Consider the following 18,667-nt stretch of genomic DNA (forward strand, 5'->3'; position numbering starts at 1 on the left):
TCCTCAGCCAAGGTGACCATGATGAGTGACATCACAGCGTCGTCGGTAAACAGTGACAGCAGTGCGGCGTCGTCATTGTTGTCCAACATGCGTGGCGATGACTGCAGTCACCATGGTCGTCACGCATACCGCACGAGCGTTTGACTCCAATGTCAGGGCTGGCTGGCAGTCGGAGAGAGAGTAAGACTCGGGTCGCCCTCCGCAGGGCTGTTTACAAACCCCTTCAGCCACGCAGCGTGCGCTGATCAGCAATTCAAGTCGCAATTCATCACGCTTCTTCTCTCCCCACTAACATAACTTACACATAGCGCATTGCGACAGTGCCCAGCGTGTTGGTACACATTTGAACATGCCTCTCTCAACTTGCTACTACTCTCACTACTTACCAAGTGTGGACGCAAGGCAGCACAAACGGGTTTATTTCTCGTAAGAAGAAGAACTTCCACATATTAAACGAGTGGGATTGTGCTGTGACAGAAATGCGCGAAATGGAATATGCTGGCTGCAAGTAGCTGCTGATCGGCTACTTTTGAGCGACACATTGCAGAAACTTGGGAAATCATCTCGCCAGTTCTCCAAAAAGAGTGTAGATGTCACCTGGTAAATAAACACAGCTGACAAAAGAACTGCAAAAAATGAGCTCGGGAGTATCTAAACAAGTACAAAATTTTTATTAAGAAAGTAATATTTGCACATATCTGCAACACAAGAAAATCCGTTTTCCTCTCCAGCACCGTACACTTGCTTAAGGTGTCGGACTGACATACAGTTGAATGATTCCAAATTCAGGATGGCAGTGTTCTTGAAAATATCCCACATTCACACCACCACCTCACGACCTTTGACGTGCATGACGCTCTCTCTGTGATCACAGTTTCGGAGTGACGTCAGCATATCCTCACAGGTCATTCCTGTATCGTGGCGGCTACTGCGATAGTGGAAGCGAGTCAATCACGCTACTGTCTTCCAAGACATGTCACACTTTATTGTTCTGAGCAGCTGGGCGGAAGTGACAACTTTGTAGAAACTTGTCGAAACACAGACTGAGTCGACGCGTGTGAGAACAGCTACATCTTCAATCATCTGTAAACATGAAGCGGCCGCACTCGTCGTGGAGGCGTCGCCCGTGAGCAACAATGTTGTACCAGGAGGCAGGCAGCTTGGACCCTGGCAAGAAGGTCTTCAGCTGTATCTACAGGTGTTTGGTACACCTACATCTTGGCATAACCTCAGAGAATGCAGTCGAGGGTCGTAAGATCCAGCGATCGCAATGGCCATCAGAGAGGACCCCCCCCCCCCCCCCCCCCCCCCTCACCCTCTCCAGTCCTACAATGAGTGTGAGTATTCTTCAGGTGCTTGGTGCTTGCAGACATTAACATCAAAGTGGAATGATCTTGGATAATGCCTTAAAATACCTTGACTGAGAATCTTTGCTGTTGGCCTCCGATATGGGTGGCGTGGGTGTTGTCCTCATTCTAGATCTGCCTGTCTGGCTTTTGAAAACAACATCGCGGATGAATGAGGCCTCATCCACAAACAATACAAACTGTATGAAGTTGGACAGTGCAGCGCAGTGAACGATACTGGATTGACACAAGCAGACATAGGGCTCAAAATCCGTTCGTTGCAGTGCTTGCACATTTCATCTTTGATTACTCATTGTGCAGTGTACACAGCAACACACCTCACCATGAACACGACACAAGCTATCTGATGCAATGGACAGCTGACAGCAGGGTCAGTGGTGTGCTTGCGGCACAGGTTAATGCGACACTGCGATGCTTGAGTGCTACGAGCCTAGTTGTGCACAGTAGGTCCGTTTGGTGGTCAGGTGTCTACACTGTTTATCAGCTGCTACTGTTCGAGTGCACAACGGACACCCGAGATCTTTGCCAGAGTGTGAAGAACTGCAGCCATCATTGCAATACATGCATTCATTCAGACTGACAGTCGTTGCTTAGAAGAATTGCTATGAGCTACATTGTTGTTAGGTGGTGTATGCTGTGTATGTCCTTGACACAATAAATATGCTCTTTCGAGTATTAGTTCCCTATCTCAATATAATCTATTGTGGAACCACTGTCACCTGTTTCAGTGTGACCCAAAAGGATTAGGGAATCCACGTACAGAGAACAAGAGCAGTTCTGTCCCACTTCTCTCAGACTCTCCCGACGCCACCCATGTCTGTGGTGAGCACTCACCTTCCAGAACAACGTACTGGGTGATGCTAGGGTAGATAGAAGAAAGGAAAACGGAATGGGCAAGTGCGAGAGGGACTCACGCACTAAGGGTTCTGTACAAACTCCCCATCCTGGGAATAGAGATTCCCAATGATTTTTGCCTGTTATCGAGACTCTAGCTTTACTGGCAAGATACTGCTCCCAGCAATACCAAGATCGGTCCAGAAATTCTACGTTATTTCGTCAGCCCAGCCCAAACAAACAAGAACAAGCAAGCAGAGGACTTTAGTTTATGTATGTAGGAAGAGAAGATTTAATAACATATTTCCGTTTACGTACTAAATCATGAATACAACATACATTTTATGTTTGGATGCAGTAATGTTCGTATGTTATACTTTCAACAGGTCATGAATACAATGTATGTCCAAATCGAAAACGACATTTTTATGTGATATAATTACAAGTTAACAAGTTTCAGATTTTTTGCTTTACTTGTACCGGAAAACTTAGTTGTTGCCAAATCTCACGATTCCAAGTCAATGGAGAGCACCCTATAGGTTTCGATGACTGAGTTTTCGATTATCAAAACACGAGACATAAACGGCCGTATCTGTTGACTGGAGTCAGTTATAAGCTTACAGATTTTACGCCGCCAAGGGTCCGTATACCTTTGTATGTGACATAATTTGAACATGATACCCACAACGTATCCAGAGAAAAAGATTCCTAACAGATGGACAGACAAATAGACAGACTGATAAAAAATAATACGAAAAGTATTTTCTAGAGTTATATAGTTACCAATTATGGATTTTAAGATTTTTTTCATTTATTTGCACTGTGAAATCTGGCTTCTTTCAAAATGTCATGATTCTAAATCAACAGGAAGCACCATATTGATTTTATGAGTGATGTTTCGAGTATCAAAATATATAATTTAAATGGCCGTATCTTTATTGCATTGACTTAGAAGCTTACGATTTTTACAACGCCAAAGTAACATAGACCTTAATATGTGACACAAATGTGAACTTCGTACCCGAAAATGATCCAGAAAAAATGATCTTAACACTCGGACAGTCAATACATTCCTTCAAATCTGCAATATTCGAGATACAGACGACATCGTGTTAGACGACGAGCTACAAACGCAAATTTTCGGCAAAAGCGATCAGCCAGACGACAGACAAACGCTACAAAATTTTGAGTCAAACTGACATTTCGTGTGTGCACAATTAACTCAGACAATGTTTCAGATATGGAGCGGCGGATGTCTATCGTTGCGTTTGTAGAAGGTCATAACATGTGTTCAGGTTTGTCACAGCGTTGGTATCGAGTAGGATTTTGACGGATTTGTCAACAGGCTGGCCATTCTATTTTCGAAAATCGTTCAAAAGTTTGAATAGAATCTCGTCAGAGTTCCAGCTACGCCATGTGGCTTTACACGTAGGAACTCGACGCTGCTGGCAGCTCCAGAACATTTCAGTTGGATACATCGTCACGGGAGTATACATTCATACATTCAGACGTCTGTAATGTCAACTACCAAGAAATATCTGCACCTCTCTTATCGGATGTCACAGTTTGAGAAATGTATTTATTTAATAAAACCCCACTAGGCATCTGCTGTGCATTAATGTTTTTATGCCTGTACAAAACTGAATGTACTACACTCATGCGCTGGCAGTAATTTCAGTGTCATGTAATAGCGCTACATGTAACTGTATACTAAGACAGGCTGCTGCTTGTGGATGTTATGAAAGTAATTTGAACTATTTTCTGTGTGTCTCAGGGTAACCACGCAAGTGATCAGCAACTCCACGGTTGGATTAAGGACATGGAACGTGTGAAAGACATGCTGCGCACGAAATTAACCGGATGTGTACAGGACTTGCAATTAGCCAGCAAACAGGTGGAGCACTACGAGGTGGAAGAAGACAAGGACGGGCCAGGGCACTTGATAATCAGGTATAGACCAGTGTACACTCAAATGTCTGTCGTACTCACTATGGTTTATTGGAGTTTATCTCACTTTTATCCATTAAAGTATTCATTACAGTTATAGAAAACACAGGGATCATTTAATTCAGAATGGAGTAAAGAACTAGCACTAATAGGCAGTAGTGAAGGACATGGTTACAGAAACTCGTGATTTACAAAGTTTTTTGACTCCGCTTAGCCTTCGATTTTTTGATTCGCATTGTGTCTTAAAATGTGCCACGTATTACGTAACAGACCAGCGGAGAAAACTGACACAAAAAACGATGCTACTGCATTTACTAGAGAAAGTATTGATGGTTACAGATACTTCCGAAGTTTTCATAATTTGTGGAAACAATGATGTGGAACCTGACACGAAAAGTGAGCGTGTTCTCGTCTTATTCGGGACAAAAAAAAAATCACTTCGGGAGAAATTACGGTAATACCGTGTAGTTGCGACTCTAGTCCAGATACTGGCATCCAGTCGGTGAGGGAAAGAGGCCACAAGTCATGTTCATCTCAATACATGGAGGAAAAATCTAAGCAGCGATGAGGGAAGATGGGAAGACGTCAGCAGAGGGCAGGAAGCGGACAGCCATCGTTCTTATATTTTGTCCTGTGGTTGGTGTGTTTAAATCAGTCCGTAGTATAGAGCGTAAATAGTGGAGATTGTGAGCGGGAGGAAAGCGGAATAGTCTGTCGAGTGGTTGACATATGGGGCCGTGGAATGGAGTGTTGTAGGAGATATGTTGGCACTATGGAGGGTGGCCAGGTGGCTTCCTGTGTGGGAATGGGCAAGCTCCCAGCAGGCAGCCCAGGTCTTGTGGCGGTGTTGTTAGACTCTTTCAGGTGGCTTATTGTGGGATAGCTATGGAAGTGGAGAACATGGATTAGGATGGACAATTAGACTCAGTCGTGATTGCTATCAATAGGATGAAAGACTTCTGCAGTTATATCTGAAGATGTCGGTAGGGGAGCTACTTTGGGATGAGTGTGTCTGGGAAATGGACTAGGTCTTTTGAAACGAAGGTGATCATCCGACATCTACAGTTAAGTTCATCGTGGGAACTGATGTGGGTAAACAGCTGTGGAGAGGCAGTGGTCAGTGTGAGGAACGAAATTATGTGCTATAGGATTTCTCGGACAGAGACAGGCAGTAGGACAGATCACGGCCAGGGTGGTAAAATACACACTCAGGATAAAGTATTATGCAGGATGATTGAACATGACTTGTAGCCACCTGGAGCTGTTTTTGAGGAACGGTATTGTTACTCCACGATGTTTATTGTGTGGGGATTTTTGGTTTGCTACTCCACATCTATCATCAGAACTGTGAGTGGGTTACTGATTCACTGTGTGCGGACACATGCAGATAGTGTGACGGGATAAAACTATCGATATTGTGTCAGGCAGTGGGAATGAAGGTAACAGTGGTTGGGAAGGTGAACTGAAAATCGGAGATGGGTAGATTTCAAGACAGGGGTGCACTACACAAAGGAAGCAGGTAATCGGATAGCAGAGTACTTATGGAGTGCACATGGGGGGTTTCAGGGTAGCCAGTAGTTTGAGGTACTCTCATGAACACTCGCCAGTTGGTACACCTTTAGGGAAATCAGATAGCTCTCAGAGTAAAGTCAGTTCGACTCTGAAACTTTTATCAGTCAACTGTCGAAGTATTTGTAACATAGTTCCCAAATTTGCTCTCCTCCATGAACGCTCTCAGCCTCAAATTATTCTTGAATTGAGAGCTGGCTAAGACCCAAAGTAAAAAAAACTCTGAGATATTTAGCGAGTCTTGGAATGTTTACCGCAAAGACATATTCGACGCCGTAGGAGGGGAAGTGTTCATTGCAGTTGACAAAAAATATTCCTTATCTTTGTGGTTTTTGATAAGAATATAGGTTTTGTTTAGTGAAGCTGTGTTTTTTGTTCTTCTTGCACCAAACAGTACATTATTACAGTATTTGCGAAGGACAAAATGGAATGTAACAACTCCGTAGCAGTCCAATCCGATTGCCAGCCCCGTTAGGCACACGGTCACATTAATTATTATCTATTTGGGCTGTTATCAGATCCCGATCGAGCGGGATAAGTAAGTAGATCAAACCGGAGTGTTACACAACGCACTTGCTCCTAAACTGAATATGGCAGTCAGTTTTGTATCATTATAGCTGCGTAGTACATTCGCAACTGTCCAGAAGTTTCGAGATTTTCTTTAGAGCTTGTTTCACTGGATATTGTTTGTTCACCTCCTTGCTGCATTTAAATCCGTTCTTTCGTTGCCTTATGGAATGAACGGCTCCATTATGTCAAAAACAGCCCTTTCCCGAAATTCTTCCCCAACCAAATTTCCGTATAATGTTTATTCAGATCATAGTCAGTGTGCACGTACATCCTGCATCTGGGGCGTAGAAATGATGATTTTCATCACGGCACGGGTTCTGAGTCCCAGCTTGTCAGTGTAGCAGGTGTGGTACTGTAACTCCAAGCAGAACAGCGTGCTGCTGTACGTGGCGTGGAAATGATTTGCGAGCCTTAGCACCATGGCACCACATGTCTTATGGGAGGGACAGCTTTCCGGTCAAACTGGGGACCCAGACATCACACGGAACTCATTATGATGCAGCTTCATGCTTTAATTGACAACGTCGTTTTCAAGTAACAGTGATAACCAAGTACCATACTACAAGGAGTAGAGGGAGTATGGATTGTTCTGCATTGTATCTGTCAGTATGGAAACTTTCTATCGTTGATGGGGTATAGGGAATGCAGTCGTAGATTAATCAGGACAAAATTGTCTCATACCAGATTCTGAAGGCTCCATTCTCATGATAAGATGTACCTGACACAGATGCATCGAATCGATGTACGGAACACTGACCTTAAGACAAAGTTTTACGGCCAACAATTTGTGTATGACAATTTCCACTGCCAAACGAGAGACCCGCACCAACCACTCACGAAACGAGACCGAGCGAATGCTTCAGAGCCAAGTAAACAAACATTTGTATGCAATACTGAAGCGTCATTTTGTCAAGTTTTACGTCAGCAGACATGTACTTCTGCACGTCAAGCATACAAGTGTGAGATGGTGGGCTGCGCACTGCCGGATGTAAGCGGAAACATTATAAAAATGCCACAACTGATAAGGGTATAATGAGAAAAGCAAAACACGTATTGAGAAATAAAAACACCTGTTTGGTATTTGCAAAGACGGTTTTGAAATAGCTTAAGTCATCGTATGGCGCTGTCCTTAGCTGTTGGATTGGCTGAAAGGGACTGAGTAAGTGGACCTGCTTGACGGTACACTCACGATTGTCCATAGAGCTCTTCTTCCTGTGGGAGTTCCGCTTTCAGCTGTCATACAGTCTTTACGGAAAATTATCGCAGATGTCACATCACCTAAAGCAGGTAGGAAACTCCCTGGCCGGTTAGAGTCGTGTGTCGGATCCCCGACGTTTCAAGTGACTGCACTCTCCACTGCAGAGTGAGGATTCGTCCAGGAAGCAACTCCCGAGGCCTCTGGTCACTGCAGTGCCCATCCTTCCGGGAGCGCTGGTCCCGCCAGCCGTGCAGGGGAGCTTCTGTGACGGCTGGAAGGCAGCGGCTGAGCTACTGGCGGAAGTAAGGCTGTGACGGCGGCTCTCGGTTCCTGCCTGCCCAGCTCTAAGTCTATTTTTTTAAGGACGTCATATTCGCCATTGACTTTAGAAATTGTTTTACAATTGCAGTTTCGCCCTTATGAGCCATTTTCAAGTGGTAATGTGGAAGATTTTGCTTCAGCTAATGACAGACATGTGTACATGTCAGCGTCTAAAATGATCTATAACAAATTCGAACAAGTCATTCATATCCTTAACGTAAATATCACATGTTCACTCTCTTGCAATGCATACGAAATTCTTCTTTAAAGAAAAGAGGTATTCTGCAGGAAGCGCTGCAGTTCTGCTGTTTGATGTGCCTGAAACCAGTTAAAACGATATAGCAGCACAGAACGGAGTGGATGATCTGCAAGAAATAGTTACAATTGGTATCTCACTCAAGTGCTCTGAAATCTAAAGATGAAATCTCGATGCGCTAAAATGCTAAGAAGACCAATGGATTTGCGATTGTTTGCTGTGTTACTATGCATCCTTTAAAGAATGAAAAAGTTCCAGGTTTGTGTCCCAGTCTCGAACACAGTACTGATCTGTCAGGAAGTTTCTAATCCACTGCTGAGTGGAAATCCGTTCTGAATACTTGTACGTTCTTGCATAAAGTATACATGCTAGGTTTTCAACTTTTAACCTGGCACCTTGTGTGCTACAGGCGGCCGCTGTTGAGTGAACGCCTGCTGCGCTATCAGCCGTGGAGCCTCTCCTCTCACGACGACTTCAGTGCGCTGTGCAAGGAGCGGCAGCCAGAGGCGTCGCAAATGTTCAGCCTCGCTCACGAACTGTACGCCTTCCATCGTTTCTACTGGTACATTGCAGCTGACTACATCGATTCATCCTACGGAAAGATTGTAGGTAAGTTTAATACTGGGGCCCGGCCACTTCACGGTTATGCGCTGACAACTGTTCAGTTGTTCGAGGAATGAGATTCAAATACCCTTCTGAATATGTAGTTTTAGCTCTTGCGTGATTTTGCACGCCACGCAACGTAATCTCTGGTGCTCTTTCCAAAGTCAGTGTTTAGATTCCTCGGCAACTCTCCGTCTGGATCTATGACAAGTTTATGTGACACAAAGGTCAAAGGTGTACCCCCAGCTGCTCGTGGCCCGTGAAGGTTTCGATGCCGGCGATGTACAGAGGCTGTGTGATGTTTTGGAGACGTTACTCAAGTGCCATCTGGCTGCTAATGATTGTGCAACACACTCGAAACAAGTGGGTGTCTCACAAATAATGTTTGCAGCCTCAGGCTAACAGGCGACCACCTCACCTGGGGTGTCCGCCAGTGTCTGGTACACTGAACAACTCGTCTCCCTCCCGCAGGAGGCCCGCAGCACCTCTAAAACAGGGCCCATCCCACAGCACTTTGAACTCCGTCTCTGAACGCCAGTGCAGATAAGACCTTCATACATGTGCGACACGTGCCTCACATAAAAAAAGTGTTCCTTCTTATCTTCTATAAACGCTCTAAAATTCCGTACACGTAGTTTTTTTTTTTTTTCAGACCTAGTCTAAGGCTTGTTTTGAAAATGGCGAATGGTTTCTGCAACTTAACGGCTTCAGACAAGCTAATGTTTAGTCAATACTGTAACTTGTGTAGTGTTCTACATTTCTCATCTATGATCCTGGCATGATACTGTTCGTATTTACTAATTTTCTTTGACGAATAATATTTCGATTTGTGACTGAACAGTTAATTGTACAAAATACGCAGATAATATTATACTTAGAAATGTTGATACTATGAACTGTAGTAGGACTGAGGAAACACAGCTATCGCACCTGTCTGCTAAACAACTCTATTTGTTTGAATCACTATATTTTTTTAATTTATTATTTTATTCTCGTTGCTGGACTTTATCTCTTACTCGATCCTCTATCTATCGTGCACCAGACATGAAACGAGTTGCAGGGTTTTCATTGGTAGTAAGCTGACTAATTAAGAAACTAAGGTGGTCGAAAAGGGTTACAACAGATAAGGAAGTAAGTTATCACAAAAATATCCGTATAGTAGGACCAGGAACTGTAATACTGAGAAGAAAGGCCTTTCCAAAATTTCGGCTGTCGCCGATAATTTACTGCAGACACTCACGAGAATAATACTGGCACATAAAAGGAAATACGCATTGTTAGCAAGTTACTAAACAAGCAGACTCTTACCCCATCTGTTGCTAGACTGAGCTGCACTCTGCAGCATGTCTATAATCATGACTGAAACTGTTATGGACACCGAGAACAAACGTGTAAGCTGTAGTTGATGTTTCAATTCCTCACGAGTGGCGACAAGATATTAAAGAATGAGCAGCGACAAGACCATACAGAGTTGTGGACAACTAACCGTTTGTCTGGAAGCTAACTTTAAGCCCGACATTGAAGATATCTTTAGGGGAAAGTTCTCGTGAAAATCCAGAGAGATCGGAGAGGACGTGGCAGTTAGGTCGAGATGGTGGTGGTGGGGGGGGGGGGGGGAGGGGGAGGGAAAGAAGAAACGGGTGCGAATCTCTTCTGAGCACGTGGCGATGTTCTAAATGGTTCGCACCATCCAGCAGGCTGCTGCAACGCCCCTGTCTGAAAGAGTTGCCCTCGCCACTATTAAAACCGTGGCGCTTCTCTGCCGGCTTCTTTACGCATCACTGTCCAGCAGAACTAGATGCTTGCCCACAACAGACCAACGTATCAGGAACTGAGCCCTGATCTGTTGTCGCTGCCATTGTGTAACATCACCTAAATCGCAAATCCAAGCCTACACATCTCACAAATACTTCCTGTGTGACGACTATCTGACCCAGTATCGCAGAACCACCTGACCTATCCCACTTACAAACGAAACCACCCATCAGTAGGACGAAAAACCAATCCAAGTTGCAAATTTTTATTTTTTATTCATTCGATGATTTGTTTCGGACCGAGACCCATTTTCAAATCACCATAACATAGTCGAAAATGAACATTTACAGTGCATAGAGATAACTCACCGAATGAACAAAAACTTGGAACTGTTTTTCGTTCACTGGTTACCAGAAGCTGCTGACCCAAACTACTGCAGCATACTGGAAGTTCGTAAAACCTCCCATGTTAACTGTGCCCAAATGTACAATCCGTGCACAACTGCATCATCTCCACAGCCTCAACTCGAATGATCTAATAAATATAATGTAAACGCATTATTCACGATACTATACTTACATTCCGCATCCCAACAACTACATGCATTGCATCCTCACCATCAAATATATTGAGTTCAGATCCACAGTGTTCTACACCATCAGTCGAGCTCACCGTCATCATCTCAACAGTTTTTTGTGTCGCATCCCTAACATGAAAGACATCCAGTTTTTCCACAACATTCACTCGCCTTCAACTCTCGTCCAACAGATGACAACAACACCAACAGTCACCTTCCACTTTTAACATCCAAGTCACCTGTTCCAAAAAGCAATCCAACTTTATCTTCAGCCACACCAAAACATCAGCTTAAAACCTATACCTAACCTTGTTTCGCCACATAAAACATCAAGACAAAGCAGCAGCATAGCATTCCATCCACATGTCTGCTCCCTCAGCTCCAACAAGATCTTCATCAGTCACATGTAATCTCAATGCTACAACTATACTTTAATGAAAATTGTTACAGTCTCGTAACACAGTCCCAGTCACTCTACACTCTACAAAGCACAGATAATTGCTACAACATACAATCAGATGGTACTGCCAATGGGTGCTTGTGAGATATCCTGATACCAGCACCTCATTCTGCACATCAGAAACCCTGGGATTGGTGATACACATGAACAAAAACACTGCCACATTTTCCATAAACTGAACAATCTATTGAAAAAGGATTCATTCTCCTCTCATCCATAACAACCACACATTACCAAACAACCTCAACAAGCCAGACTCAGTGCTTCATATCTTAAAGATATACTCACTGTATCTAATGACTGCTCGACAATTCGGTACATACAATGTCACACAAATACGACCACCATATCTCTTGGTCCCAGTTTAAAATACCTGTCTATAACGCCACAAAACGAATTAAATATAGCATTTACAACACAAGACTATAAAGCCACACATTTTGTGAACGTGTGGGTTGGTGCTATTCTGTCATTCTGCGCAACAGATTAATCTGAGATGTACCCTTTACCCTTTGGCCCCTGCAAGATGCAATTTCCACCCCCACACTACTACAGAAGTCAGACAGACACTCCTAAAGTTCTAAAGAGAAATGCCTGAATAACTTTCAGCAATAAATACCTTCCGGAGTCGTCCACTGTAAGGAAATGACACAAAAATTCACAAAATGTGTTACGTAACTAGTGGGATACTTGGGTACTGGAGTAGTGCTAGTTAGTGTAAGATATACATGAAAGTAACGAAAATTATTATTTATTTTGCAAAAATTCTGAGAAATCACAATAGCACTTTTACTTATGAATTGAACACATTATTTGTGGGTTCTTTTCAGAATGTGAAGTTACCTCTTAAGGGTAGGATTCGGTAATGAAATTTCTATACAAAGTTTAAGATTGTTATTGAATTGGCAGAATGGCTGAGAGCCGCACCTACTCAACTTGAATAATTATCGGTTAGAATGCTGCTAGGTACAGTGGAGGCTGTCACGTGTGATATGCTGTGAAGGGTACTGTTGTGGAGGAAATGTGGGGGTCGCAAGAGCTGTAGCTGCGATGACTGCTGTCTGCGCCGCTCGCTGCCGACAAATAAGACAACTCTCGTTCTCTCTGGATTGACCTTCGCCAATCAAACTCTCCCTACGCCTTGATGAAGGCGAGGACTCCTGTTCGCCCCTAGTCTAACTATTGGCGTGGTACACAGGTCAGATAACCAGTCCACCGCGATGCCACTCAAAAATTCGCTCGCAGGCGTTTAACTATTACTCAGTCCGTTCACACCGCACAATAAGTGTGGCGGCCAACACAGTGAACAACATTTAATCGCAAGGACTCAATACACAGTTGCACTTCGATTCGCTCTCGACAGAGGTGCTCTCCCTGTGAAGTACTGAGGAGAGACTTGTTCCTCGCTCTTTGAGTACACGTACGAGCGCGCACGCTCTCGTTATGTGTTCTCGCTCCAAGAGCGACAACGGAACGGCCCCTCTGCACGCCAGACGTGAAGGGGTATATCTTTCGATCTCTTCCATTACTCCTTCAGCTCAAGGCGTCAGAAATATCCTCTGCCAGTCAGCATTGCTCTTCTAAAACGGGAGAATGACGTTTTGTTTAAGGTGACCAATCCGGAAATCTGTAGTATCGGTGTTTGGCGTTTGCTGTCTCCCTGTGAAAATCTCTGAAACTGCGTGCTATGTGTAAAGAATGTGTAGGCTGGCTGCTCCCACACAATGTAGCGGAATTTGCTTTTAAGCCGAACACGGGGTCGTCCTTTCACTAGGGCTAACGCTGTCTGCTCTACAGACGGTCACTGGCCGACGTAGATAGGTTGGGACCGGCCTCCTGGGGTGCAGTTGCCTCTCTCGAGCTAAAAGCTCCTGTGACCGTCGAGTCTGGAACGTATGTGTGTATGCCAGCCTCGAGTATTTCAACCACGGTGCGCACTTGCGATTTATTAGTTATTTGCATATCGTTTACATGAATTCTTACAATACTGACTTTATCTTATCGAGTTTGGGCTCGAATGAAGCGCCTTGATGTGCAGAGTATGATTGTGAGGGCGGAATATGGAAGCAATGAAGGAGACCACGACGTCTTACAATTTCAGGAAATTCTTATGAGAGGCTGCTCATGACTCCATTACTTTCGACCTCCTTAAAAAAAAAAAAAAAAAACAAAAAAAAAACAAAAAGAGAGAGAGAGAGAGAGAGAGAGAGAGAGAGAGAGAGAGAGAGAGAGAGAAGCAAAACTGTTATTTCCTACTAGCTCTAGTCAAGTTGTGTGATATCATACTGTACGCAAGTTTACATCCGACGGCTCCCCTACGATTTAAGGGTAGTGTCTTTGTATACTAATCAAAACGTGATGGAACCCAGGTTCGAACCTCGCTACTGCTTAAATTTAGAACAAAAATCGTCAGTAATGATGGATGGGAGGATAGAGCTTCAAGCCACTTTTTTCCCCTGCTCCTAAAACCCTGAAGAGTCTGCAATGCTCAAAGGCATGAGAATGCAGAAGGTAATGGGAACCACTGGTGTCTGTCCACAGGAGATGTGGCCTATAATTGAAAAGTGGTATGATGACTCCTCCACTGGCGAAATATTCCGCAATAGTCGCACATTCAGATCTCTGGCAAGTGCCAGGTGTCCCAATGAATTATGTTTACTGTATAGCTCCTTGCCTGGCACACCATGCTTCTTTTGTCACTGTAAATCTTACTCAACAGCATATCTCCATCTGCCTCGATAACTTCACCTCTTGGTGTAGCCTCTGCTACATCAAAAACACTTTTGTTAAAAACCCAAGGAATTATTACAATAAATACCACCAATCATTTCTCTCTCCCTAACTTCCACCATGGCTGTGTGGTGGTACTCTCTTCAAAGGTAAGCTGGTTCGAATCCAGGTAATGGAAGAAATTTGCATTGCTGGTATTCCCCCAGTAATGGGAGGGGGAATTGAAGCACAAAGTTTCTCATCACCAGACCTCGTGTCAGTGTTCTGCATTACATTACCTCTCCTCAGTGTATCATGATACACTGATGCCTGTGACACTGTTGAAGGTGACACATGTGGTGTCGACGATAATCGCCTGCAGCAAATCGACAATCGACCACCGCAGAGATGCTGTACACGTAAGCAGCATCGCCACCGCCTATGAGAAAGAAGTAGTAAGCCACGCCTCCTGTAGCTTCGAGGCGCCACACACGACAAGTATTTCCAGCTCTGCCACTGCCTGGTACGAGTTCTGCCAGAGTCCAGCCTGAGTTCTGTTCTGTCTACGAGGATATCAACAGTTCCATGACGACTGCAGAGAAGCGACGAATTTCTGCCTTCAGAGTGCAGTGTCGGCGTAACGTCACTCAGGCCAAGCATGCACGTACAGAGAGTTGAGGGCCAACAACAGACACACATTTGGCACAGTTGTAGTAAACGTTCAGTGCTCATCATCTTCAGACCTGCACTGTAATGCCGCTCAGTGTTTTCAGCAGCTCCTGCGTATTTGAACCCCAATTAATACCACGCGTGCTCCCGCAGTCACAGCCGCGAGGTGTTAAAAATAAGTTTATCGCTTTCCAAACAACAAGGCGTTCTTTTCATTGACTGTTTCATTTATGTACTTGTAAATTTATTAAAACCAAGACACTACAACATGTGTGTCGGAAGTGGATGTTAAGCTCTTAACGCATCCATTATAATGTACACTCAACAGATAACTCCGAGTCACAGTTCTCTCACAATGCAAGGACAGTGCCCAATTACGTGGAGGAAGATAAGCGCTTGCAGTAAGGCGGTGGACTTGCTGCTCCATTCCTCTCTGCTGACATGGGCAGAGGACTCTCACTTTCTCATATCTTGGAATAATCACGCGTCCACAGCTTACAACAAACTCAAATTAAGAAGACAGGAAACTCGACAATGTGGGGATTTCATCATTCAGCCATCCTCTGTACTTGGGTAAAACCCACTGAACGAGGCGATGCTGTGGTAAGCTGTTGGCTCCAAACTTGATTTTCGACCATATTTAGTTTCTCTGCGATGTCCCTACACAGCTTAAGGTGAATGACACGACGGTTCCTATGGATGGACGCAGCTGTCCTGCTTCCCCGTTCTTCCCAATTCTGGGTTATGCTCTAATAGCTGTTTCACCAACAGGACGTTAACCCCCGATCTTGTCTCTTCCTTCGTCTTTCCAAAAGCCTTAGTGGCCCCAGTGTTACTTTCGCCAATATAGCTTGGATCTCAGCACTCTCAAAAATTTGCCATTCCTTACAGTCTTAGAACACCTTGCATTCTGTATCATATTTGCAGTCGCAGACGCAACCTCTGCAGCTGATTACATTGCCCTCTCTTCTGAGGTTCCTCAGACTTTGTCACAAATTGCAAACGTTCCATCAACGTGGGAAACAAAAACAATTTTTCTCGCCTATCCTCTGAATACCTAGGCTTCTGGTGCGCCCTCCACTTGCCACCCTTCTGTATCCTATTCGAGCGGAACTTCAGCTGGCTGGTTCTTCCTATTACAGAATAGTATGTAGACACTTACTCCTCCAACCAGCTATAATCCTAGCGTCTACGCCTCTTCAATATGTAGATGATCCCGCTTCCAGCCTCCTGACCACTGTCATCCCTCCCTCACACCTCTCTCTACCCACATCAACTTGTCAATCATACTTCCCAGCCCACTCCAACACCTTGAATACATACACCCTTTCTGGCCGGCACCTGCATCATACTGTATTACCCTCGTAGTAGTTATTGGGAACTGACTGCCAGTGACTTGCCAGAAGCAAGAGCCTTATCTTCCCCATAGCACCATCATCAACTTCAATGTACATGTGTTTATGTAGAGACGCTATGGCTTTTATTTTTTTGAAACCTATCATTTTATTCATTCTCCCCAAAAAGCAGCAAAGTTTCCGAACCTTGCGCACCACACGATAATGTGGTGGGAGTGGAATGAATAACAATGAAAATGGAGTGTTTACGACAAAGTCGTGCATTCGGCCTTCCACAGGATGTGCCTGTGTGTAAGAATCTTTCAGAACTTATTCGTCTTACTGGGTATACATTTGCGCTCAACACGCCAATGAGGTATACATTGGATGACGTGTAGCATATCAGTATCACTCTCCTTTGATTTGTACTCTGAACAGGAATAGTGCTCGAGGACAACGACCATCAGGACTTCTCAGAATGCAGTAGGTAAAGCAGTCATCAACCTGAAGCCTGGTTTGGTCACCACAGTGCTGTCCTACTGCAGGTTGTCGTCACTCGCCGTCTTCCTACTTCTGAGCTAACTTACCCAGTTAATAATTGTGGGACACAGTTAATTATTGGGTCTCTGAACAGTTCTACAGTTCCGACATTTTCGATTTCCATAAATCAATGTCAGAGGTGAAAGAAGAGATAAGTGACAGAAGGAATCTCGGGAGCAATGCCTGAATCCCAAATCTCTGGAGTTGTAATCCCACATTCATCCACTCAGCAGCTGAGGCATATATGTCCCAATTGCATTTATTGCTGCATCATTATCATTACACAAGGTACGAATGAGACAAAGTAATTACATTTTTTGCGTGTTTTTGAATGTATGCAAACAGAGTATTAACAGTAAATCGTTCATTGTGGTAAAGGAACTCCCAAAATCGTCAGTTAATGTATTTTGTTGTGCTTTTTCTCGACAATCTCGTGCTAACGAAACAAACTGGTGACAAATATGCTCCATCACTTTTTTTACGCTGCGTGATGGGGTCACTAAGTTCACGGAGGAAAGTGAAATATCACAAAGACGAGAATTCAGCCTGCATCCTATTTCTTTGTACAGGACGCCTATGGAGTTATGTCAAAAGAGTATATTCTATATGGACGTAGTTAGATATAAAAAAAAATACGTATCCAACGGATCAGTGTATGGACGATCACACCTTCCTCAGATATCTATGTGTCTCGCTGTCCCCCTTGCTTTATTGCGGATCGTTCTAGTAATTCTGCTTAGAAAGACTTCTTCAACACTTGTGTCAATTTTCCATTAATCTTTCAACGTTGAGCCACAAGCGGCTTTATTATTCTTCATATTCAGTTATTTGCGTGGTAAGATCAAAAGTTTGTCATGACGATTTCAAAAGGTTGTTGAGGTGGTAATGTTGGGATTTCGTGGTAACCACTTTAATGTGGCTTTAAATGCTGCAGAACCAAATAATCCGAGAATAAGTTGTTCATTAAGAAACCCACACATCTGAACAACAAAACGAGACTCAAGCTCCTTCCTTCTACAACCACACAAGATCCGTGACTGCCTTGTCATGGAGCTGAGATACTGAAAACTTCTGTTGTACAGAGAAATGGAAGTTCCCATTCATGTAAGCTTCAAAAGAATGTGGTCCTAACAGGTATTCTGATCACACAATGGCCCACATAAGGTGAGGTATGTTCCTTTCCAACTCTTGGTAATATGGGTACTTTCCTTAGACAAGAAAACAATTTTTTCCTGATCAAACAGTGGTATATGGCACATTTATACGTAAACAACACTCTTGAGCGAGACATGGCAGAAGTCACCACAACAAAGTACGGTAGGTTACAAATCGTTGCTCCACACCATTGTCAGATAATTCAGTAACAAGCATGGGCCTAAATCCTTTCGTATTCATATTTTTTCAGTGTGGTCGTGCATTGTTGAAGAAGATGCTTGAAGTCCAACTACTCTTTTGCAAATGATTTTCATTGGAGACTGCTCATCTGATTAAGAGTGGGTGACACACGTTTCCTGTCACTTTTTATTGCTTCCAATACGTGGCCTGTCTTTCAGACAGCCTGAAAATACAGGACATTTATCTCAATCAGGCATGGCTACTTTACGAGGGGGACTGAGGCAAATGGTCTCATCATGCGTTACATAGTTTTTCCTATCTGCGGACGTTCATGAACCCACGAATCCTCCAGTAATCCCTCCTTTACAAGATGGATTCGGAACTCAAAGACTGCAGTGCTGAAACAAAAATATAATTCTGATAACGTTGTTTTTTTCCATGCAGGACTATCAATAAAACCTATTTACTTCCTTATTTTTAGTATGTCAAGAGCGATACAGGGACTTCTTGGGCACCCTGTAGATGAAACAGACGTGCATAGTAACAATGATACCTGTCTTTGTTAATACTCTTACTTTGTGTTGACATGCCGCCTTACATAGTTCTGGGTAACTGAACCAGGG

Source organism: Schistocerca americana, unplaced genomic scaffold, assembly GCF_021461395.2.
Source record: "Schistocerca americana isolate TAMUIC-IGC-003095 unplaced genomic scaffold, iqSchAmer2.1 HiC_scaffold_81, whole genome shotgun sequence".
In the NCBI taxonomy this organism is placed as follows: Eukaryota; Metazoa; Arthropoda; class Insecta; order Orthoptera; family Acrididae; genus Schistocerca; species Schistocerca americana.